The 25,369-nt window shown below is 44.3% G+C and overlaps 1 protein-coding gene across 1 annotated transcript in view; it reads left to right on the forward strand.

Annotated features, from left to right (window-relative positions):
- Positions 1 to 14,936: 14,936 nt before the first annotated feature.
- BASP1 (brain abundant membrane attached signal protein 1) overlaps positions 14,937 to 25,369 on the forward strand; it is a 59,824-nt gene continuing 49,391 nt past the window's right edge. The window contains exon 1 of the mRNA XM_015139755.3: positions 14,937 to 15,116. The gene's annotated coding sequence lies outside the window, so the exon portion shown is untranslated. The remainder of the gene's footprint in view (positions 15,117 to 25,369) is intronic.

Raw genomic sequence — 25,369 nt, forward strand, 5'->3', positions numbered from 1 at the left:
AGGGTTTCACCATGTTGGCCAGGCTGGTCGCGAACTCCTGACCTCAGGTGATCCACCCATCTCGGTCTCCCAAAGTGTTGAGATTACAGGCATGAGCCACTGCACCCAGCCTCAGTTGAATTTTAGATTTGAATCAGACAAACTTTTGAAGGGTTCTCAACATGTAGTGATATAATAAAAATGAAATCCAGACTCAAAATTATTAAACTGCAGTCTTCAGGAATTAATCTAAGATAACTGAAAATAGATCTGCATCTATTCATTTAGCCAGGATTCATTTGCTTATCCTATATCATGAGGCAAAAGTATTATATTGTAGAATATTAAAAATGTCCTATTCAGAAAAATGTCCTGCACTAAACCTGGTATTTGTGCTGCTTCCTATTTCATTTCCTTTTATCTCTGTGCCTTTTACTTGGCTGACATTACTTGCTTTCTTTCCCCCATTTTGCTTCTCTACAAGGAGATAATTCCAGACTACATTGGCAGATATTTCAAGCTATATTTCAATTACTAGGATATTGTGAAATTCATGAGATTAAAATAAAATAAACCTCAGAAGGGAGTATAAGCCTCTCCTAATGGAAATCGGGATTAAATTCAAATTGTCATCACCTTATGTCATAAATGTTTTGAGTGGATGTTAAAAAACAATGAAATGTATTTAAATAAATGAAAGAATGTACAGAGTTAACCTTAGTGAAAAGAAAAAATAATGATTTGAGAGTGTGGAAATAATCACATGAAATTCTGTACATGACATGTTAAAAAATTAGAGAACTTTTTTTTCTCCATTTATTTGTTGCTCCTAGATAATTTCCTAAGGTAGACAAGATAACACATATTAAAGCAATTTGAGTTATTTGAAAGGAACCTTCAAACTCACATTATTATAGTTTAGGAGTGATTTTAGGAGGAGCAAATTATTAACGATATAGATCAGGAATGGCCAAACTGCTTCCCTTGTGTCAAGAGTAACCTGCTACGTGTTATGTAAATAAAGTTTTATTGGAACATAGCCATGTCCATTTGTTAACACATTGTCTGTGGCTGCATCCTAGTACAGTGGCAGTGGTGGATAGTGTCAACAGAAATCTCATGGCTTTCAAAGCCAAATATATTCACTATTTGACCCTTTATGAAAAATTTTGCTGACTTCTGCTCTAGATTATCAGCATCTCTATAGACTCTGAATTTTTGAAGGCATGGACTCTGTGCCTAAACTTAGTTTTCCACTGCTTTTAAAAAGATATGTCACCCGGGTGCCGTGGCTCATGCCTGTAATCCCAGCACTTTGGGAGGTCGAGGCGGGAGGATCACCTGAGGAGTTTGAGACCAGCCTGGGAAACACAGTGAAACCCCGTCTCTACTAAAATACAAAAAATTAGCTGGATGTGGTGGCAGATGCCTGTAATCCCAGATAGTCGGGAGGCTGAGGCAGGAGAATTGCTAGAACCTGGGAGGTGGAATTTGCAGTGAGCTGAGATCCACCACTGCACTGCAGCCTGGGCGACACAGCAAGACTCCATCTCAAAAAAAAAAAAAAAAAGTTAGGGTTGGGAGTGATGGCAGCTCACACCTGTAATCCCAGCACTTTGGGAGGCCGAGGCGGGTGGATCACCTGAGGTCAGGAGTTTGAGACCAGCCTGGCCAACGTGGCAAAACCCTGTCTCTACTAAAGATAATTCCAGTTACTTGGGAGACTAAGGCATGAGACTTGATTGAACGTGGGAGGTGGAGGTTGCAATGAGACAAGATCGAGCAACTGCACTCCAACCTGGGCAACAGAGGGAGACTCTGTCCAAAAAAAAAAAAAAAAAAAAACAAAAAAAGTCAGTACTTTTGAGATTATCAGTTAATGACAACATTAAGAAATATAATGGCATGGCTGGGCCTGGTGGCTCATGCCTATAATCCCAGCACTTTGGGAAGCTGAGGCAGGTGCATCACTTGAGGTCAAGAGTTCGAGACCAGCCTGGCAAACATATAGAAACCCCGTCTCTACTAAAAATACAAAAAAATTAGCTGGGTGTGGTGGTGGGCGCCTGTAATCCCAGCTGCTCCAGAGGCTGAGGCAGGAGGGTTGCTGGAACCCAGGAGGCAGAGATTGCATGAGCCAAGATTGCACCACTGCACTCCAGCCTGGGCGACAAAGTGAGACTCTGTTCCCGATCCCCGCTCCCAACAGAAAAGAAAAAGAAATATAGTGACAAACACAAGTTTATGCGGTGGGTGGCATTTTTTTAATACCAGTAGTTACATGTGTCCTTTAGGCTCATTCCACGTCCCCACCCTCAGGTGGGGTCCTCAGCGTCCCCATCCCAGAAGGAGCTCGGGAGGCTGAGGCAGGAGAATTGCTAGAACCAGGTGGTGGAGGTTGCAGTGAGCCGAGATCGCACTACTGCACTCCAGCCCGGGCTACAGAGTGAGACTCTGTCTCAAAAAAAAAAAAAAAAAAAAAAAAAAAATGTCAGGGCCTGGCGTGGTGGCTCATACCTGTAATCCCAGCACTTTGGGAGGCCAAGGTGGGTGGATCACCTGAGGTCAGGTGCAGATGTCAGGTGCCTGATCTTCCAGTTCGGATCTCCCCCCGGTATTCCCCAGGAGCCACTTAGGGTGCTTCTGGGTGGGCTCAGGGGGTTGCTGGGGAATAACTGTCCTCAAAAGTCCTCCTGGCCCAGGTTGCCTCTTCCTTTCTCTGTGCTTCCTGTCTCTGGCACTTCCCCCTAGCAATTTGCAGGGGGGAAGAAACCTTGCACAGGTTTCTTAAAATAGGATTTTCAATGTATTATTAATCAATTTTTTAAATTGACAAGTAAAATTAAATATATGTATGATGTATACAACATGATGTTTTGATAGATGTATACAGAAAATGTGAAATGGCTACATCAAATTGTTTAACATAGGCATGGCCTCACATAGTGACTACAGTTAGTAACAATATATTGCATACTTGAAAATTGCTAAGAGAATAGATTTGAAGTCGTCTCATTCTTCAACAGATTTGAAACAGATACTAACAAGACATGGGGTATCCATTGTTAGAGTCCCACAGTGCCCTTCCAGGCAGAAGTGGCCATAATGATGTGGTTCACGCCTGTAATTCCAGCACTTTGGGAGGCTGAGGCGGTTGGATCACCTGAGGTCAGGAGTTTGTGACCAGTCTGGCCAACATGTTGAAACCCTGTCTCTACTAAAAATACAAAAATTAGCCAGGCATGGTGATGCCAACTACTTGGGAGGCTGAGGCAGAAGAATTGCTTGAACACAGGAGGTGGAGGTTGTAGTGAGCCAAGATCACACCACTGCACTCCAGCCTGGGTGACAGAGAGAGAGAGAGAGAGAGAGAGAGAGAGAGAGAGACACTCTGTCTCAAAAAAAAAAAAAAAACCAAAAAGGAAAGAATTGGTGGTCAAATATAAACCAGGGTCTTAAACTCAGAAGCAGAAGGAGGAAGAGGAGGAGGCCCTTAAAATACAAATATTTCTTATTGTTTTTCTGCCAACACAATACTTGAAAAGTCAATATTTGTTCTACAGTGTTTGTTTAAAGTTCAGCCCAAAATGTCTGACATTTAGTCAAAGAAATCTGGATGGAGGGGGGCAAGAACTCCCTAATATCCATCCAAAACCCTCCAGGAGACTGGGGTCCCCAGGTTGAAAAGTTTTGCTTGAGACGCAAGAAGGGAGGCAGAATCAGAAGCTGAGATGTGTATGTTTTGAAGACACCTTCCTTCCCCAGTGGAAATGCTGACAAGGACAAGCTTCCAGCTCCTTCCCGCCACCCTCCACCCTCCACCCCATGGAGGGAGAATCTCACTGTCAACTCCAGCACAAAGTTGCCTATCTGGACAACATTATTTTTACCTTCTCAGAAAAACGCTTTAGAAGAATTATATGATGGTCTCTGCCCTTTGGAGGTTGATGTATGTATTAGTTCATTTTCACACTGCTATAAAGAACTTCCCTGAGACTGGGTAATTTATAAAAAGAGGTTTAATTGACTCACAGTACTGCATGGCTGGAGAGGCCTCAGGAAAGGTATCGTCCTGATGGAAGGGGAAGCAGGCACATCTTCCACGGCAGCAGTCAAGAGAGAGAGAGCAAGAGAGGAACTACCAAACACTTAGAAAACCATCAGATCTCATGAGCAGTCACTCGCTTTCACAAGAATAGCATGGGGAAAACCACTCCATGATTTAGTCACCTCCCCACAGGTCCCTCCCTCCACACCTGGGGATTACAATTCGAGATGACATTGGGATGGGGACACAAAGCCAAATCACATCAATATATGGCCTGACGAGAAAATGTATTTATTTCTAGTAAAAATATTCATGAAAAAATTGACTTTAAGAAATTCAGGCTAGGCACGGTGGCTCACACCTGTAATCCCAGCACTTTGGGAGGCCGAGGCAGGTGGATCAACTGAGGTCAGGAGCTCAAGACCAGCCTGACCAACATGGTGAAACCCTGTCTCTACTAAAAATACAAAAAATTAGCCGGGCGTGGTGGTGAATGCCTATAATCCCAGCTACTCGGGAGGCTGAGGCAGGAGAATCACTTGAACCTGGGAGGCGGAGGTTGCAGTGAGTGGAGATCACGCCACTGCACTCCAGCCGAGGCAACATAGCGAAATTTCATCTCAAAAAGAAAAAAGAAAAAGAAAAAGAAAAAGAAATTCAGTATCCCTTACAAAAAGGGATACATCAATACATCCCTCTCAAAGTTAACTGATAAGATTTGCCCTTCCTGACACATTGGAAATATTTTCTTTTATTAGATAATAGGAGTTAAATAGTCCACATTTTAATTTTTTTTCTCTTGGCTGCCAGGAAGCTGAGAGCTAAATTCCTTGGCAAACATAGCAACATACTTCAGGTTTTCCACGATAAGTCTCTGTGCCTTCTATCCTTTCAGATTCAGTACTTAGTTCTTTTTTTTTTTTTTTTTTTTTTTTTTGAGGCAGAGTCTCATTCTGTCTCCAGGCTGGAGTTGCAGTGGTGATCTCCGCTTACTGCAACCTCCGCCTCCTGGGCTCAAGCGATTCTCCTGCCTCAGCCTCCCGAGTAGCTGGGACTACAGGCGCCCGCCACCATGCCCAGCTAATTTCTGTATTTTCAGTAGAGATGAGGTTTAGTTATGTTGGCCAGGCTGGTCTCGAACTTCTGACCTCAGGTGATCCTCCAGCCTCGGCCCCTCAAAGTGCTAGCATTACAGGTGTAAGCCACCGTGCTGGCCTCAGATTCAGTACTTAGTTCTTGTTTTATCCTTCCCTCAATGGTCCTACTGGTGGTGCTATAAAATCAGCTTCAGGGCACATTTTCTGAGTGTATTATACGGATTGACTAAGGGCTTTACATACATTTTCTTATATAATCCTTAGAACAGCCCAAGAAAGCTGGTAATATTCTTGATTTCTAGATGAAAAGATTAAGGTTAGAGAGATGAAGGAATTTGCTCAAACTCACCAAGATAGAAAATGGAGGATTTTAACTTCCATTAAAATGTTAGGATTTTAACCCATTGGTATCTTCTCAAGCTTGTCCACTTAACCACTAAGATGTACTATCTCCCTAGTCGTGTTCCAGTGGAATTCAACATGTGTGGAAGATAACTGATCTGTAAGAACCAAATCAATTTTCCCATTTAAAAAATGATTGTTAAAAAGATGGACAGTTTGGCCGGGTGCAGTGACTCACACCTGTAATCCCAGCACTTTGGGAGGCTGAGGAAGGTGAATCATGAGGTCAAGAGATTGAGACCATTCTGGCCAACACGGTGAAACCCCGTATGTACTAAAAATACAAAAATTAGCTGGCTGTGGTGGTGCGCACCTGTAGTCCCAGCTACTTGGGAGGCTGAGACAGGAGAATCGCTTGAACCTGGGAGGTGGAGGTTGCAGTGAGCCAAGATTGTGCCTCTGCGCTCCAGCCTGGTGACAGAGCAAGACTCTGTCTCAAAAAAAAAAAAAAAAAAAAAAAAAGATGGACAGCTAGAGGACTTTCATCCATAGAACGGATATTAAAGGAGACTGACATGGTTACAGTAGACCAAACCTAAACAGTGTACCAACAATGGCAAAATAAAGTCTAATCTTATCAGCAATTAAATATATGCACCTTAAAACCATTTTGTACCTATAAAAAGTTGTAATAGGGCCAGGACAGTGGCTCAGGCCTGTAATCCCAGCGTTTTGGGAGGCTGAGGTGGGTGGATCACCTGATGTCAGGAGTTCAAGACCAGCCTGGCCAATATGATGAAACACCGTCTCTGCTAAAACCACAAAAATCAGCTGGGCGTGGTGGTGGGCATCTGTAATCCCAGCTACTCGGGAGGCTGAGGCATGAGAATCGCTTGAACCCAGGAGGTGGAGGTTGCAGTGAGCCCAGATCTCACCACTGCACTCCAGCCTGGTGACGGAGAGAGACTTCGTCTCAAAAAAAAAACCCCAAAAAAACAAAAAAACAAAAAATCGTAATGATCAGGCATGGTGGCTCAAGCCTGAAATCTCAGCACCTTGGGAGGCTGAGGCAGGGGGATTGCTTGAAGCCAGGAGTTTGAGACCATCCTGCGCAATAAAGTGAGACTCCGTCTCCAAAAAAAAAAAAAAAAAAAAAAGTTAGGATGCCTTGATATTGAAGCTCTTGGTTGCGCTGAATTTGTTTAATTTTATTGAAGGGCAAAAGTCATAATAATCAGCATAGCCCTGATTCAGTAGCAATGCTGTCATAGAAGATCACTCGGAGATACTGAGAAAAACACAAAAAACAATGTCATATGAAAAACAGAACTTTGCATTAGTGTTATGGGCTCATCAATATAAAAAGTAGGTTAATATATGAAGGAAGAAGGTAGGGGCTAACTATAGGCTAAAACACTCTTTTCCTGTAAGCGATACTCATTTGTATCAATGACCTCAAAATGAATAAAGCTAGACAGGGGTTTCCTTTGCACTAGAAGTGGACGGGAGACCTGCACCAGGAGGGGAATATCTTTCTATTTGCTCTGAGGTCAGAATGAGTGGAAAAATGCAACAAAGTCAAAGGAGAAGTGCCAGGATTTTGGCCCCATTCTTCACTCACACGGTGTCACTCATTGTAAGACGAAGAAGCAGAAAGACGCAGGAAGCAGATGTATGGTGTTAAAAAGAGTCCAGGGGGGCCGGGCGTGGTGGCTCACGCCCGTAATCCCAGCACTTTGGGAGGCCGAGGCAGTCGGATCACCTGAGGTCAGGAGTTCAAGACCAGCCTGGCCAATATAGTGAAACCCAGTCTCTACTAAAAACACAAAAATTAACTGGGTGTGGTGGTGAGTGCCTGTAATCCCAGCTACTTGGGAGGCTGAGGCAGGAGATTCATTTAACCAGGGAGGCGGAGGTTGAGGTGAGCCAAGATAGTGCCACTGCACTCCAGCCTGAGCTACAGAGAGAGGCTTCATCTCAAAACAAGACAAAACAAAACAAAACAAACAAACACAAACCCACAAAAACAGCCCAGGGGAAGTTGATAAGAAGGCAGGCTTCAACCAGTGATTTCTTAGCCCTGAACAGGAAACCTGAGCAACTCCTAAAATTGTTTTTTTTTTTTTTTTTGAGACGGAGTCTCGCTGTGTCTCCCAGGCTGCAGTGCAGTGGCATGATCTCGGCTCACTGCAAGCTCCGCCTCCCGGGTTCACGCCATTCTCCCGCCTCAGCCTCCCAAGTAGCTGAGACTACAGGTGCCCGCCACCACGCCCGGCTAGTTTTTTGTATTTTTAGTAAAGACGGGGTTTCACCATGTTAGCCAGGATAGTCTCGATCTCCTGACCTCGTGATCCGCCCGCCTCGGCCTCCCAAAGTGCTGGGATTACAGGCTTGAGCCACCGCGCCCGGCCAACTCCTAAAATTGTATATTCTGATTACCAAAGTAACAAATAGTCATTGCAAAGACATTTGTTCAACATAAAATGTTATAATATGGCATGAAAGCTAAGCTGTCCTCTATCCCACCTCTGAAATGACACCAGTACCCAGCGAGATCCACTCTTAGCAGTCTGGGGTATTTTCCCATGTTTTTGTTTATAACATCAATGGGGCAGTCTCTACACACTGTTCAGCAACTTGCTAGAGGCATCTAAGAAGTTTTTGACAACTTCCCTTGTGTTTGATTTTGATAAAACTAATATCTTAATTACCATGAAATTGCTTTTCTTTTTCTGTCCAAGTTTTTCCAGGAACACCGAGGCTTCAAGATGGTGACCATGATTTTCTTGTCACATCAAGTACTCTGGTATATCATATGTTCATCTACCACATTTTCATACATGCCATTCCGTTTCTCTTAAAACTACTGACACAGTAGCTGGGTTTTACTCGTTTGTTCAAACCTGGCTCTCTTATTTCTTATCATCTTACTTTCTTCCTGTGGAAAGAAATCATTCTTTCTGATACTGAGTTGAACTTATCTGAGTAGGAGATTCCTAGGCTTGAAATGCAAGAGGGTTATGTTATCTGTTTGGGAGTCTTAGGGAGTTTATCAAAAGAGCACAGTTAGGTAGACACTGGAATTTGGTCCATATTTGCACTTTAGAGAAGTAGGCAAAGCAGCATCCCTTCATTTATTTACTTATAGTAAAAATGTGCATCCTTTGCATTCTGTTTAGCAACTTGCTTTTGCACTTACCAATTTATTTTGGGCAGCATTCCTTGCACCGAAGTTACAGTAGAAATATTCTGATTATGGTAAGGGCTAATCCGAGAGTAGAAGCAGGTGGTGCTGAGGAGCGGACGCGGCACACGCTGTTTAACACTAGGATCTCTACAGTCTCCATTATTCAAAGGTGGAGCCATGTGAATAATTGTTCTACAACATTCTTTATGCCATTGTAAGGTAACTTGTTCTCTGACTGGCTTAATGGGTGATTATGGGGGAAGAGTAGCCAAGGAATCGAGGACTGTTTTCCCAAGACGGAGCTTGCTATGCCATAATCCCCTCCCTGATGTCTGTAGGAACAGGGAGGCACTGCATGGAAAAAGCCCTCGCTGCTTAGGAGGCTATCACCTTTTTATCATTGGTGTGTTACAGGAAAGGGGTCCCAATCTAGACCCCAAGGGAGGGTTCTTGGATCTCGTGCAAGAAAGAATTCAGGGCGAGTCCATACACTACGTTGAAAGCAAGTTTATTAAGAAAGTAAAGAAATAAAGAGGATTACTCTGTAGGCAGAGCAGCGGCATGGGCTGCTTGGCTGGTACTTACAGTTACTTTTTTATCATATTTTAAACAAGAGGTGGATTATTCAAGAGTTTTCTGGGAAAACTGTGGTCAATTCCTGGAACTGAGGGTTTCTCCCCTTTTTTGACCATATAAAGTAACTTCTTGATGTTGCCATGGCATTTGTAAACTGTCATGGTGCTGGTGGGAGTAATGAGGACAATTGGAGGTCACTTTCGTTGTCATCTAGGTTTGGGTGGCCTTTGGCTAGCTTCTATACTGCAACCGGTTTTATCAGCGAGGTCTCCTAGATCTTGCTGTATCTCATCCAATGACTCAGAATGTTTAACTCCTCCAAATGCAGCCCAGTAGGTCTCAGCCTTACTTTACCCAGCCCCTATTCAAGATAGAGTCGTAATGGTTTAAATGCATCTGACAATTTTATGTATTTTCTTAATAGAAAATGCTGGGCCAGGCGCTGTGGCTCACGCCTGTAATCCCAGCACTTTGGGAGGCCGAGGCAGGTGGATCACGAGGTCAGGAGATCGAGACCATCCTTGCTAACATGGTGAAACCCCGTCTCTACTAAAAATACAAAAAAAAAAAAAAAAAAAAAATTAGCCGGGCGTGGTGGTGGGCGCCTGTAGTCCCAGCTACTAGGGAGGCTGAGGCAGGAGAATTGCTTGAACCTGGGAGGCGGAGCTTGCAGTGAGCCGAGATCGCACCACTGCACTCCAGCCTGGGCGACAGAGCGAGACTCTGTCAAAAAAAAAAAAAAAAAGAAAAGAAAAGGAAAGAAAAGAAAATGCCAGTGACTAGAAATGAACTTTGGGACTGAAAGGGTAGTGGAGGAGTTACAGTCTGTGAAAGGAAGAAGGGGGCTGGGAATGAGAGCTGTTAGGCACACAGGATTGTTTTTATCTGCCTCTCATCTTGGGCAAATGTTCCTAATGTAGCACCAAGGCTAGGCTGTCCCTTCCATTTCAAGTCCGATGCTTTGTAGTAAACAAATGTTTGCTCAGGTTTCCCAGCTATCCTTTTACAGTGCATGAAGAGGAAATTAAATAGGGAAACAAGGTTAAGTCATTTTCTTCCAGTTACTCAGTGTGCAGTAACAGGGAATGCAATTCAAAATCCCTGCTTTTAATAGTTGACATTCCTCTTGAAACTATTGCCTCAATTTGCGTTAGAGTGGAGAATGGTGGTTAATGAAGGACTCCGCAGGCACTGTGCATTGCAGGCCCTTGTTAAAATTTCTCCATTAAATTTTGTGCCTCCAAGCCTTTTGCCCTGCTGAAGATACCCTAAACCACAGCAAGAGGCAGCTTCCCTCCGCAGCATGCGCTCTTAGGGAAAAAAAAAAATCAGGCATTTTCCAACTGGGTAGCATCTTTATGCTCATTTAAACCTGGGTTTCTCAACTTTGCCGTTATTGACATTTTGGCCCAGAATGTCTGTCATGGGGTTGTCCTGTGTTCATTGTGGGATGTTCAGCAGCATCCCTGGCTTCTACCCACTAGATGCCAGTAGCACTTTTTCCTCCTCACCCTTTCACCTACCATAGTGACAACCATAAATACCTCCAGATATTGCCAATTGTCCTCTGGATAGCAAAATAGCCCCTGATTGGGAACTACTGATTTAAACAAAGGAAGTCTTTGCACTTGGCTGTGTGAAAGGTGAGGTTGTAATAATGGGGTAGGGTTGGGGGCAGGAAGGAAGAACGACAAATATATAGATTTCAATATTTTCTTCTGGTTAAAAAACTATAAATATATTTAAGGGGAAAAAAAAGCTGTACACTTTCATCTGTAGTACTGTCTGGCCTTTTGCTTGCAATTTGCAGATAAGATTTTGTAAACAAATTGCAGGAAGTTGTTCCTCCACCGAAAACTTACCAGTAGAGCTGAATTTACTTTCAAATTCTCTAAATGGGTTTCTGAGGGTTTGGATTAATGCAGTGGCCTTGAACAGGAGCTATCCAGAAAGATGTCAAGCAAAGGTGGCTAGAGTCACACTCGGTGACATCACTGTCACCATGCTTCTGATTCATTCTTGTCCTACATCCTTTATTTGAGATTTTAATCCTCTTTTTACTATTTAAGAGGAAAGGATGGGAAAGTGAGAAAGATGCTAGGCCTTGGTGGGTGATGTGGGAGGTGGGGAGAGGGAAGATAAGAGGTTTTGAGGCTTGGTGAGGTCTGTGTAATAATCTATTGTAGATGTCTTAGTTGACACAATAGATATGATTCGAAAAGCTGAACGCACATGGAAATTTTTGTAAACTGACTAGTAATTTAAGTGACAATGAGTGCCTTTATATTGCAAGCAATGACAAATCTGTTAGAAAAAAATTAGTAATCACAGAATAATTTATCTTTTGGATAATGATTTTCATAATGCAGGTTATGCTTCCCTGGAGCAAGTTACGCAGGCAATTAAAAATGACAATGGAATTCAGTTTATAACCGATGAAATCCAGCTTTGTTTGTCAAAAAGAAATGCATTCATTCCATTTGGAGAGTAAAGCACTCTTTTTTTTTTCATGAGAGTAATGGTGAAAGCTAATTAAATTTACCATAAATTACACCCTTAACATTTGTTCCCAAGTTCATTAGTCTAAACAGACACATTCACAATAGTTAAACAGTTTTCTAAAATTCAGAACTTTAAAGTTTATTCATTTGTTCCCCAAGTATGTGTTTAAAAAAATGTTTTAAGGAGCATACATGTTAAAAATGTACGATGTTAGATGAACAACTAAAATTGACTAAAAACATCACCAAATTGGATTTTATATAGTAATGTAGTTACATTGAGAGGTAATATTTTGGCAACCATTTGCTGCAAACCTACAAATTCTGTAAAAGCTTCTAAAGATTAATAGCACTATCAATCAGTTGCATCATTATCTCATTCAAGATGAATTCTCACCCCCCTTAAAAAAAATCAACCTTTTAAGAGAACAACTAAATCTGATGGAAGACAAAATTAAGGAGACCTGTAGTTCTTGTTGGTGTAAGCTTTTGCCTCTGGTTTCTATGGTAACCTGTGATCTGTATTCCAATCACACCTTTGAAAGGTTTGTTTTCTCCATCATGAAAATTTAGCTGGAAGCGCTGAAGGTACTGAACATTAATTTTTATGTGTCTTTTTTTTTTTTTGAAAAATTGGAAAAAGAGAATAGAGAAGGAAGATAACACCCACAGGCTTATACTGCAAATACAATGAGAAAATCTATTTGCTAATTTTAAGATGATTTACATGCCGGCAAGATCACAAGGATAAAAACCCTGAATGCTAAATGAACAAGTACGCAGCTCCTCTAACAAAGTCAGGAAATGTCTTGAGCATAACATTGCAAATATTCATCTAATTTGATAGGGTAAAAACCTAGAGACTTTCTCATAAAGGTTGAAAGAAAATGTAGCTCACTGGTTTTCAGCCTGGAGTGATTTTGCCTCCCAGGAGACATTTGGCAATATCTGGAGACATTGTTGGGTGTCACAGCTGGTGCTGGTGCTGGTGGTGTGTGTGGAGGGTGGTACTGGCTGCTAGTAGAGGCCAGCAATGAATGCCAAACATGCTACAGTGCATAGGACAGCCTCCCACAACAAAGAAATATCTGTCTCCAAAAGGAGGTGGGAAAACCTGCGTCCTCCATTTAGCCTTTATAGATGGTGTACTGGTGTGAGGGAAATAAATATTCAAAAGAATACAATGTTTTGGAGGCAAGCTCATTTGTGATTTGCTTCCCTGGTATTTTACTATACTAACTTTTATTTCACTTTAAATGGCGAAAAAAGAAAAAAACAAACAGTTCCCGCTTTTTTCTTACCTTTGGTTTAAATTTGAACATTTCCAGCTGGCATGCGTTCATCTAAGTTGGTGCTGCCTCCTATGACCTGTGTACAGTAGGGTCCTCAAGTGTTTCCACCGCAAAATCGCTAGTGCGATTGAGTAGACATGGTCACTTTGCTTAATTTAAGTTTGTAAGTTAAAATTATGATAAGTTAATTTTCCTGTTAAGTGAAAATACACTTACCTTTCCCCGGCTGAGTGCAGATGTACTTGCCTTTGACGTCTGCCTCCCTAAGTATGGCTACAGTTTGTCACTTTGCTTAATTTAAGTTTAAGCGATTGAGTAGACATGGTCACTTTGCTTAATTTAAGTATGTAAGTTAAAATTATGATAAGTTAATTTTCCTGTTAAGTGAAAATACACTTACCTTTCCCCGGCTGAGTGCAGATGTACTTGCCTTTGACGTCTGCCTCCCTAAGTATGGCTACAGTTTGTCACTCCGGTTCTGGAGGGCGACCCTGTCCCTGAATTCGCGCCCAGGTCATGAGGGCAGAACCATCTTGAGGACAACCTGCAACTCAATCGATTTTTTCTTGGCTGGGACGCAAGGCGAGCATGAAAGCGATCCAAACACAGCCAGAGGGCGCCAAAATGCCGCAAATAAAAGTTCCAACGGCGTTAACTGGCTTTTGCGGGAAGGTAAAATTGGCTTTTGTCTAATCAAAGAGCTACCGTTGTCAACGATGTCACATTACGTTATTTTTGTATGTCCTCTTGCCAACAGGTAAGCAAAGTGAACGCATCTCCCAACCCCGGTGGCTACTCTGTGTCCCGGTGCTAAGCCAAGTGTCCGCCCCGCAGGGCACCCGGACACGCCGTGGTTGGCCCCAGCTTTGACTGGAGCGCTCGCGAGCAGAGCGTGCGGCTGCCTCGGCCAACCCCGTCTTCTCAATACTGGTGGGCTCCATTAAAGCACAGACAGCAAAAACATCGACGGCCCCTTTCCCCTCTTCTCTTCCCTCCTTCCTCTCCCAAGTTCCGAGAGCATCCTCCGAGGGGCGACGTCGCTCGCCCCACCAGCTGGACCTCGGCGACCGCACTTCCCCCGAAGCCGCAGCCTTCGGGGCTCAGCCCCGCGGGTGCGGGTGCAGGTGCGGAGCCGCCCGAGGTGCGCAACTCGTTTGCAGCGGCGCCGCCCAGACGCGCCTGCAGCTGGGGCTCACCCCAACCTCGCTGCCCGCCGAGGTAGCGGAATCGCAGTCGACGTCGGGAGCGGGCTGGACGGGGGTCTAAGAAGGGTAGCTGGTGCCAGGGGGTGTCATTCAAATATCACCTCGAGGCAGCTCCCTCAGTCTGAGCGAGAGCCCGAGCACTTCTTATCCAACCGTTCCAAATAAATGAGGAGAGAGAGAGAGACAAGCCCACGGACAGCCCAGGCGGCGCGGCGGGGGAAGGGGGACACGGGAATGGAGGGGAGGAGAGGGGAGGCGGAGGGGGGATCTGAATAGAGGGCAGTTAGAAAACGTTGGCGGGGCACAGTGTTGGAGGGGAAGGGAGATAGGGGGAAGGGAGGGACCAGGATGGAGGATAGCAGAGAAATGGGGGTGACTGTGATGGAGGGGAGGGGAGGTGGGGGCCCAGAGCTGGGGGGAGTCAAGGGGAGGCGGGCGTGTCCGGGCTGGAGGGGAGAGGGGAGGGTCTGCGCCGGAGGGAGGGGAGGGGAGGGGAGGAGAGGGAGTGCAGGGGGTGGGGAGCACGGAGCTGGAGGGAGTGGAGGGGAGGCGGGCGGGGCGCCGGGCTGGAGGGAGGGGAGAGAGGCGGGCGGGGAGCGCGGGAGGAGGGAGGCTGGGCGGGCGGACGCGCGGGGGGAGGGCACTGGGCAGGAAGGGGAGGGGGAGCGAGCGCGAGAAATGCAGAGGCTGCAGCGGCGGCGGCGGCAGCAGTAGCGGCAGCGGCGACGACGGCGGCGGCAGCGCTCCAACTGGCTCCTCGTTCCGGGCTCTGCCGTCGAGCCGGGAGAGAGCCTCCGCCAGCGGCCAGGCACCAGCCAGACGACGCCAGCGACCCCGGCCTCTCGGCGGCACCGCGCTCACCCAGGGGCTGCACAGGCACCCAGAGCCGGTAAGGAGGCGAGCCCGGTGGCCCCACGCCGCCGCGGACCCAGGGGCCTCCGTCCCCCACCGAGCCGCGCCCCGCCCCGCAGCCCCCAGGCTCTCCCTTCGTGCAGCGGGCAGCTGGGATGTGGTCCCGGATTGGACGGCAAGGGCCTGGGGTCCCTCAGTGAGGGCTCCGTCGCACTTTGGGGATCCCGGGTGATGAGGGGCCCAGAAGTGGGAGGCTTCGGCCGCTCGCAGGGTGGAGGGGTGAGGGGGGCGGCGAGGCTGGTAACCGGAGCTGGGGGGGAGGGGGCTGTCGGGGAGAGAAGCTGCGGGTGACGGGAGGAATTGCCGAATGCGAAACCCCCTAAGTGCGTTGAGTCCTGGGGAGGTCGTTCTATGGGCTGAAGGGAGCGCTTCCGTCATCCGAGCCCTCACCAGCCTGGGAGAAAGCGCTCGGGGCGAGGGGCGCAGCAGCCAAAGATGAGGGTGGGGGTGGGGTGGGGCGGGAGTCCGGGGAGAAAGAAGACGGGAATCTGGCCCGATCTGAAGGAAGAGGGTGGCTTTTTGCTTTGGCAAACGGGTTTTCTCGACCCGTGGGACTCCTGGATCTTGATTCTGGGGCCAAGGAATACGAGGTTCACACGGCGACGTGCACTCAGAAGCACCTCCCGAGCAGATCGGAGCCCCAGCCTCGTCCGTGGCGGAATTGCCTTCCCACGAACCTGTGGGCTGCCTCGGAGCGGTTTGTTTTTTCGAGCCTTCGGTTCCAAGAATGCGCCGGGCGCCTCCGCCCTGGGCCCCGGCCCGGGGGGTGTGGGCTTGAACCTGACAGCGCGCGGCCCTAACGGGGCTCAGCCCCGCTGGGAGCTCAGGGTTGGGGTTGAGCAGCTATTGCCCAAAGCGCTAAAGCTGAAACCCGGTGCCCGGTTCCTGCTTCCCCCGCCCCCGTCCCCCCTCCATTTCCAGAAAAATAAAAATTGCGGAATACTGGATCCGATCGCACGCACAATGCGCGGCTGCAAACCGCATTATTTTCATGAATATTCATCGAACGCTTGGCCAGGCTCCTTATCTGCTTCCCCAGAGACATTTCCGCCTTGAAACGAGCTTGGTGGACAGCCCTTGCTCGTGTAATTCTCACTCTGCTGAAATTAGCACAGCGCACATGGGTGCATTTTTTAGTACCTTGTACAGGGTTGACACACCTCTGTCTCCCCCGCGGCCACTCGCACTGTGGGGCGGGCTAAAACCCCACGCTAGCATCGAAATGGTCTTCTGCTATAGGGGTGTGGACCGACTCCCCCCCACACCTCCCGGGATTACAGCCCGGGCGAACAGACCCCCAGTACTGCAGGCAAAATGAATGAATCGGGACTGTAATTACCTATTCCTTTGTCTTGGCCTCGCGCATGCGCCGGAGAGCAGGGTGTGGAGGGCCGGGCAGCCCCATCCCATCTCCATCATCCAGCCACCCACTCCCCTCCCGAGCCGAGGAACAAAGGCGTTTGCCCTAAATGTTGCGGGAAACCCTTGGACACCAATGACAGTTTTTCCCGCCTGTGTGTGTGTTTATTCTTTTCCAGGCTGTCTCTCATCTTTTGCTTTCTTACTGATTTCAGTTGACCAAAATTAAGATCTGCCTTGATGATGATGAGGGCAAATTGTAGATTAAATATTTTGTACCCGCACACTGCTATTTTCCTTGCTAGTACGGTTCATTGTTCTTTTTCCTGTAACATATCTTACTGCAGTGAGGGTAGCTTTCTTAGTTTGCATCAATTAACCGTTTGACAGATCTTTTTTGGTCATTTGATTAAGGGACGGTGGCCTCAAAACTGTCCGTGGGCGTTGCCTCCAGTGGCACCACTTGGGGAAAATTAAGACATCTTGGCGTTTATTCGAACAAGATGGCCTACAAAAACCGAAGAGAAGAAAATGATTACCTTCTCAGGATCCTAACCCTTTCTGTTTTCTCTGGACTCCGACCTCATTGTTTCATTAAGGATTCCAAAAGGCGAATGGCGTCCAGATGGAAATCTACTGGTGAGGGGAGAAAGAAGGCAGTGGTTGGGGTGAAGCTGGTTGGTTAGGTTCGCAATGATTCCTTTTTCCCGTTACCTAACAGAAGCCATGATATACCTTTGATGGCTGATTTTCTTTCAGGTGATCTATTTTCCAGGTTATGGCCATTTAGATTTCTTTTCAGGCTAGTTTGTTTTTACCACCCAAAAAGGGACTTATTGTGTATATCAAATAGGAGCCAAATATGATATTTTTTGCAGTGGTAGGTTATGTTTAGCAGGGTTTTATGCTTAAGTATTGTCAGTACATCCTGGTGGAATAACACGTGGGAGCAATGGAAATCATCTCTTTTGTCCTTTTTGATAAGAACTTGATATTGACCGCATTCAATCTATCAGGGTGGCTGCCTAGCTGTCTTCTGTGTGGCATGTACGTAGAAGGATTGTACTCCTTAGTATTTAGTAGTTTATTATGATTTAGAGAGCTATGTGTACAGGTTTCTTTCTTTTTTCTTTTCCTTTAGGTTGTGTTTTTGGCGAGGGGTATGTTGGAATATAGAACAAATTCAATAGCAAATGTATACCAGCATGTCCCGAATTCAGTAAATCTTAGGTTTTTGAGTCAGATAATATTTAAATCGAATTTTAAAAATTGTTACCGAATTCAAAAATTTCTATCAGTTCGCTTATTCTTTTAGCCAGTTAGCTTTTTTGCCAAGCTTTAGCAGGTAGAGAAATATGGAGCCTTTTGATAAAATGCACCAACAATGACAGTGGCATTTCTGTTCTTTAACTGGTACTCAGTCTGCCATTGTGACGTGTAGAAGAGAACCTTATCTCCCCACATCACCCTAGTTTAAAGGTCCAATGGGAGAGCCCTAAGCATTTAGGCTGTCTATCCTTGGAGGCCTCTTCATAATCCTGACTTTACCAGGATCCATAATCCTCCTGGATCTTACAGTGCAAGAGGCGATGCGTTCTGTCTCTTTATTTTTTAATTTCACAATTAAGAACAGTTTGAAGCCATTTTCATTCCATGGTCAAGATAAGCGGAGTATGACATCAGAGAGAAACTTTCATTTGGGGGAGATTTGATCACTCTAAAATGATGTCTGTGTTATTCACGGTAGTTTTGCAAAAATTGCAAAATCCATATCCATTTTTAAAAACAAGGTGTGATGTATATACAAATGCACACATATATGTGTGTATACACACTATAAAATCTTATGAATAACTTGAAATCATACTGGTTGGTATAGAATATTATTTTATAGTGCTTTGATACTGGTCTTTGGAACATAATCAATTTCTGTCTTTCTAAATGTGTTTGAAAGGGAAAGCCTAGCAAGTCTATTAATAAGCTGGCTTCCAATTTATCCCAGTGTACCTGGAGCATTAAGCTAAGACGTTCATCTACAGGCATAAAAACTTACATCAAGCACTACTGAACTTTACAAGCTGGAATAAACAATGCGTACTAAATAAAAGATTTATAAAATTGTTCTGTCTTATTTTTGTGATCTCTTGTAAATGTTTTTTTCAAAAATATCCAAAGAAGACCTGTGAACTATTATTTGTCAAAAGCAATTGCCCTTGGTATCTGATTCTGTTGAAAGAAATGCTTTGATTTATCCAGGCCTTTATCTTAATGTAGTTTGTACCTACTCATTTCACATCTTCTTTCTCTTCTTAATTATGGTCTTAGCTGGTACCCTGGAAACCAGGTAACTGCTGGGGAAAAATGCTGAGTAGGTATATAGACAACTTGAATATTCTCTGAGAATGGGTGTGGAATCTTTATTGTTATATATCAAATTTTCTCTAATTAATCTAATCCTTTAGATTTATTGTATCTCTTAAGACTTTAGATAAGCCAGTGAACATGAGCTTTTTCTCTTTGGCTTAATTATAGTGGACAAATATTAGGAAGTAACTGTGAGGTTGCAAATAGAATATTTTGAAAGATAAGGTACTCTTTATGTGTTTTGGGGTAATGTTTTTGGGGTGGTTTCTCAGGAAATCGTGTAGACACTGGATTTGAAGAATCTAATAATTCCTATTTTGCGGTTATAGTAAGAACTACATATGGTGTCTAAAAATGATTAAGTGTGGAATGGCTGGCTCTTAAGGGCTCCTCAACCTCTCAGTCTCAATTAGTGATATCAATTACACTGAAAGTGTTTTCAACAACTGAAAGTGTCAATCAACACTTTCAGTGTAATTGACATCACTAGCTAATTTCAGTATATTCAGCTGTATTTTTGTTCCAGCTCGATTAATGAAGCCCGGGGGACCCCAGGAATATTAAGTTAGAAGTGTAGGATGTCTCAATCCTAAAGGGGACCAAATATCATGGTTCCTATTTTGTGTCCTTGTGTTTGTAGATATTTGAAATTCTGTATTGTATGGGAATTAGCCTGAAAGTGTATTTCATGATATCAGGATGGCCACCTTCCTTGAATTCCCCAGGTCTGCTTATATTTTGTAACTTAAGAGGTGGCATTTAAGTTCTCTTGAGAAAATACAAGGGTAGTCTTGAAACCACAGCAGTGCCCAGCCTGCCAAAGGAAGGCTTTTGTGAAATGCCTTTCCAGCCACAGCCTTTGAGACAGATGTCTAGGTAAGTGTCACATGAGAGCAAATGTCTGGTAAATGTTCTCAAGAGTAAAAATCAACCATACAGAGTCCATTTCTCACCAGAATATAGTTCAATTGTAATTTTGAGGAGCCACAAGCCTAAGAAGGAAGCAGTGTGATTAAAACAGCATTCTTCTTTTCCCTCTAGAAGTCAGAAATGGGATGAAATGGGAGGCAGAGAGAATGAAATAGTGTGTTTTTCTTCTGCACTCTAAGGATTTAAATAGCATAAAAAATTATTTCTTAATGTTTTACAGACTTTCCACACTCAGTACATTTTTGAACAAAAACAGGGAAAGCTGAGATTTTTTGACTCAACAAGGCCATCAGTGCTGAGAGGTGGTGATTGAGCAGGCTTGGAAGTCTAGGAATACATTCCTGAAAGCTTTAGAGATTTAGAAATAGAAACCATCTGCAAGCACCACAGGGGCCCAGGGCATAAGGAAACACTTCAGGATAATATAGGAAAATAGTGTGCAGTGGAGAAAGCAAAGCCTTTACACAATATTTTCCCCTTATCACTTAAGCATTTTATGAGCTCTTTTTTTCATTTTCTTTCTTTCTTTTTTTTGCTAGTTCATTTTGAAGGAGGCAGGACTGGACTTCATTGGTTTGTGTTTTGAACTTCTGTTTGAAGTAGGTATTTCAGCAATTTGTACGTTGTGTAGGGAGTATGATATTTAGAAAGCATGATTTGGAGGGTTAGGCGTGGTGGGGATGGACTTTGGAGCCACAGCATCAGGTTCGACTCTTCTCTTAGCCATTTACTGGTTGTACCATCTTTGGTAAATTTCTTACCTTCTCTGTGCCTCAATTTTATTTAGAAACTGGGGATTGTGATGCATGGTTACTGTAAGGATTAAACGAAATTGTCATGCACTTAGGACATACCTCCTTATATTCAGTGCATCTTTTTAACCACAGTCACCATAAAGGAGTGAGAATATCAGTTTTCTTTACTGCATCCTCCATCTATAGCTATTCATATATTTGTTTCAAAGAGACCATTCTTGCAAGACAGGCTAATGGTGGTGCCTTGCTCAGTAGGTAGAATATAGAAGTCTGTGGTTTAGAAAAGTCCTCCAGGTGTGGTTAGGAATACCCTAAATAACGTCAGCAGTTCATGTGGACTAAGTTTCAAAAGTCCGCAGTGGGTAGGTTAGTACAACCCAGCCTCCATACTGAATTTGTATTTTTTTTAATGGAAGGAAAAAATGAAAGTCCTTGGAACTTCAGAGACAGGCTTACTGCTTTGGTATGTTGAGACCTGGACTCACCCTGATTAGTTGTATGACCTTGGGTGTAGATATAATTCATTTAGATTCCTGAAAATCCTTAGCTTTGTTGTGTCTTGAATCAGATGTATCATTAGCATTTGAAAGAAGTCTAAGTCATTAGTATTGAGGTTGATAAGCTAACTCAGGTATTTTACATTCCATATTAGTCCCCCTACCTCCACCCCGCCCTTGCCAAACAGGCATCACATGCCCACCACCTCCATACCTGGAGTAAAACTGAAGGTTGTATTATGTAGGAATGTAAAGATGTTGTGATCTACTGACAAATCTTTGGAAGGAATTATCCCCATGGGGACCTTAGTAATCAGGAACTCTGAACAACAAAACAAAAAAAAATTCTTTGGAATTTCAGATATTTGGGGTGGATCAATTCTGGAATTGGTCTTAACATTTCAGACATTTACTTCAGGGATATGCCCAAGGGATTTGCTTTTGTCCTTCTGGACACTTTTTGCTGTTGAGCAAAGGTGACTTCACTCTTATTTTGGGTAAATTGTTGTTTAACAGCTTCTTTAAACAGGTTTTTGAATCATGGGTTCTGGAGGGAAGTCATATATTTTACTTCATCTGTCAGGTGTTCGCTGTAAGGAAGGGGATTTTTTAGATACAGTGGTTATGTCTTTTAAAAGGTTTCCTAGGATTTCAGTCCTTGTCTGATGAAGCTACACTGTAGTTCTCCTAAGCCTTGGCCATTTTATCGTAGGTAATATGGACTCTTGAGGGGGAAAAAATGGGGGAGGACTCTTGAATAAAATGGGTAACCTTTTCACATATTGACATCTTCAGTATTAATTTAGAGAGAGTGATACTAACTTCTTGAATGAAAAGTTACTTATTATGGAAGAGATCCAGTGCGTACTTTTAATATTTCATCAGTATTACATTAAATTGCTTGTAGATTAGAGGTGCTTCTTGTCATGGTGAACGGAGGCTAATACCTTAAGTCATTCCTTTCTAGTATGATGACTGTGGTTGTTCTTTTTTTTTTTTTTTTTTTTTTGAGACGGAGTCTCGCTCTGTCGCCCAGGCTGGAGTGCAGTGGCCGGATCTCAGCTCACTGCAAGCTCCGCCTCCCGGGTTTACGCCATTCTCCTGCCTCAGCCTCCCGAGTAGCTGGGACTACAGGCGCCCGCCACCGCGCCCGGCTAGTTTTTTTTTTGTATTTTTTAGTAGAGACGGGGTTTCACCGCGTTAGCCAGGATGGTCTCGATCTCCTGACCTCGTGATCCGCCCGTCTCGGCCTCCCAAAGTGCTGGGATTACAGGCTTGAGCCACCGCGCCCGGCCCGGTTGTTCTTACTAAGGACTGTAAATGTAGATTTGGTCGATACCTTCACGTTTCTCCTTGCCCATTGCAGATGGAAGTCATAACTCCAAATGTCTTACTTATCTGCAATTCTGCTCTGAGATACGAACCAGGTTCTAGTAGACCCTCTGCCACTGTGTAGTTAATGTTGCCTGATTAGAAATAAACCAAGTCCTACCTAAATTTGTCAATCTGTTTTGTTCTGCGTCCACGCAGGATTCATTGACAGAAAGCCAGTGGCTGCTTTTAACCACTATCCAAACCTCAGTTCTTTGTAAATACTTTCCTTAGAGCAGAAGGTGTAAAAGCTCATGACTAAACACTCATTTTGGAACTCAAAAGAATCTTAGAGAAGTTAGTGGGTTGCTCAAGGTCCCATGAGCTGCTTATGGGCTGCGTGGAAACCCAGGTTATTTCCCCAGAAAGCCTCATTCCTGCTGCCCCTCTCTTCTGAGAGAGAAGTGGAGAATGTCTAATTGTGTCGCTCTTACTCACCGTCTGCAACGTAAACATTTTTTTCTACCATTTTTTTTATGTACCCTAGAACCACTAAAAAAAAATCTCTCTCTCTCTCTCTCTCTCTCTCTCTCTCTCTCTCTCTCTCTCTCTCTCTCTCTCTCTCTCTCTCTCTCTCCCCCTCCCTCCCTCCCTCCCTCCCTCCCTCCCTCTCCCCAGTCTGGAGCCTATATCCGCCTGGCCATCTCCCTCAGAGGAGACCTCTTCGGCCTTTTAATACACCACACATGCCTCAGGGGGACGCTGCAGTCACTACCTCCTGCCACTTCATCCACAGGCCATCTTCCCCTCAACTTACCCCTCTCTGCTTCTTACATTATGTGCATGTGGTTTCCTTTATATGCCAAAAAGTATATGGCGTGCACTAAAGTACCTTTCTTCGTAAAACTAAAGTTTAGTTTTTCTAAAATTTAAATTAAAACCTTGTTTTTCTCCCAGAATGCACAGTGGTTGGGGGCTGGGGAGCTGGCGATGGTGGGTATGCGTTTGAAAACACCACCAGCTGGTTTTAGACTGATTGGGGGCTATAGAGCAAGCGGAGCAGTCAGGCATCCCACCCACCCCTGGAATGCTCAGGGCGCTCTTGGCAGATTCAGTGTGCACGTTATGGCAGGTGGTGGATGGAGAGCTTTTATGCCGATTTCTAGCGTTATCTGGCTTATTGGGTTGAGAGCTGCATACAACCGGATGTTTAATCTTTTTTTTTTTTTTCTTGAGACGGAGTCTCGCTCTGTCGCCCAGGCTGGAGTGCAGTGGTGCCATCTCGGCTCACTGCAAACTCCGCCTCCTGGGTTCACACCATTCTCCTGCCTCAGCCTCCCGAGTAGCTGGGTCTACAGGGGCCCACCACTACACCCGGCTAATTTTTTTGTATTTTTAGTAGAGACGGGATTTCGCCGTGGTCTCGATCTCTTGACCTCGTGATCTGCCCGCCTCGGCCTCCCAAAGTGCTGGGATTACAAGCGTGAGCCACTGCGCCCAGCCAACGGGATGTTTAATCTTTTTTATTTAAAATTACCATTTATAGTATTTGGGGTGATTTAGAGGATTTAAAAAATCTGTTCGATTCTGAAGTGGTCCTTAAAATACGGAACTTAAGTGCTTCAGTTGCTAAAACACTTTCTAAAGCATACTATTGGGATGTTTGAAACTGATGTTAGTAAATGTGTGCATTTGTATTTGGATAATCTATGATAAGTTTAGTTTTTGATGAGACATAATTTTAATTTCACATTTAAAGTGATATGTTTAGGTCACTAAGAGGAGCTTTGAATTTACAGTTTCCAGAGAAACCCACAATTAATAGGTAACTTGTTTTCATAATCTTTTAATTATTAGTTATGTAGATTCAGAAATGGATATATTCCTAAAATAAACCCAAATTAAAACTTCTTATTCTTTTTAAGGAAAAGCTGTGGTTCTATTAGAGAAAAACACTTCTTTTTTAAGTTTATGAAGAAATAGATGTTAGATGAAAACTTTTCCTCGTTGAGCTTTCTAAATTACAAGTTTCCTGAATTGCTTGGCAAAGTGATTTTGAAAAGACCCACTTCATTTTTCCTTTGACAGTCTATTCAAAACACCATTACCACATAGACTAATACAATAACCAAGGTAAATAGCAACAAGACCTAATTGGGGAAACAGTGTATCAAATGGGGGAAAACAGTATCCACTGACAGAGAGAACCAGCTGTTTCTTAAGGAGACAGAGAAGAAAGATTTCCTGGGAGTTGGGTCTTCATAGGGTGCTCTCCTGGCCTTCTCTGAGCTTGCCTTGGAAACTGTAGAGGCTGTAGAGTATTTGCTGTCTTTAACCCTTGCGAATGTTCTCAGCTATTTCAGTAGAGGATAACAGTGCCTCTATTTGCCTTAGGTGTAAGATGATTGGAGAAAAGGAAAATGTAGAGAAATCAGATTGACTTTAGATGGACAGGCACAGAGTTCTGAAGTGACTTCCCACTCCTTAATTCTGCAATGCACCCAGAAGTGAGTGAGGTTAGGTGACCACCTGGGTATTTACTATAACTATTATTACTATGATTAGATAAGGTGTCCTGGAATGTTCTCTGAATAACTCATTTTTCTTTTTTTTTTTTTTCTCTTTTTTCCTCTCGCTCTGTCATCTAGGCTGGAGTGCAGTAGCGCAGTCTTGGCTCACTGCAACCTCTGCCTCCCGGGTTCAAGCGATTCTCCTGCCTTAGCCTCCCGAGTAGCTGGGATTACAGGCACTCACCACCATGCCCGGCTAATTTTTTTGTATTTTTAGTAGAGACAGGGTTTTCCCATGTTGGTCAGGTTGGTCTCGAACCCCTGTCTTCGTGATCCGCCTGCCTTGGCCTCCCAAAGTGCTGGGATTACAGGCGTGAGCCACCACGCCCGTCCTTTTTTCTTTTTTTTTTAGACAGAGTCTCACTCTATCGCCCAGGCTAGAGTGCAGTGGCGCAATTTCTGCTCACCACAACCTCTGCCTCCCGGGTTCAAGCGATTCTCGTG

This window comes from Macaca mulatta, chromosome 6 (assembly GCF_049350105.2).
Source record: "Macaca mulatta isolate MMU2019108-1 chromosome 6, T2T-MMU8v2.0, whole genome shotgun sequence".
Classification (NCBI taxonomy): domain Eukaryota; kingdom Metazoa; phylum Chordata; class Mammalia; order Primates; family Cercopithecidae; genus Macaca; species Macaca mulatta.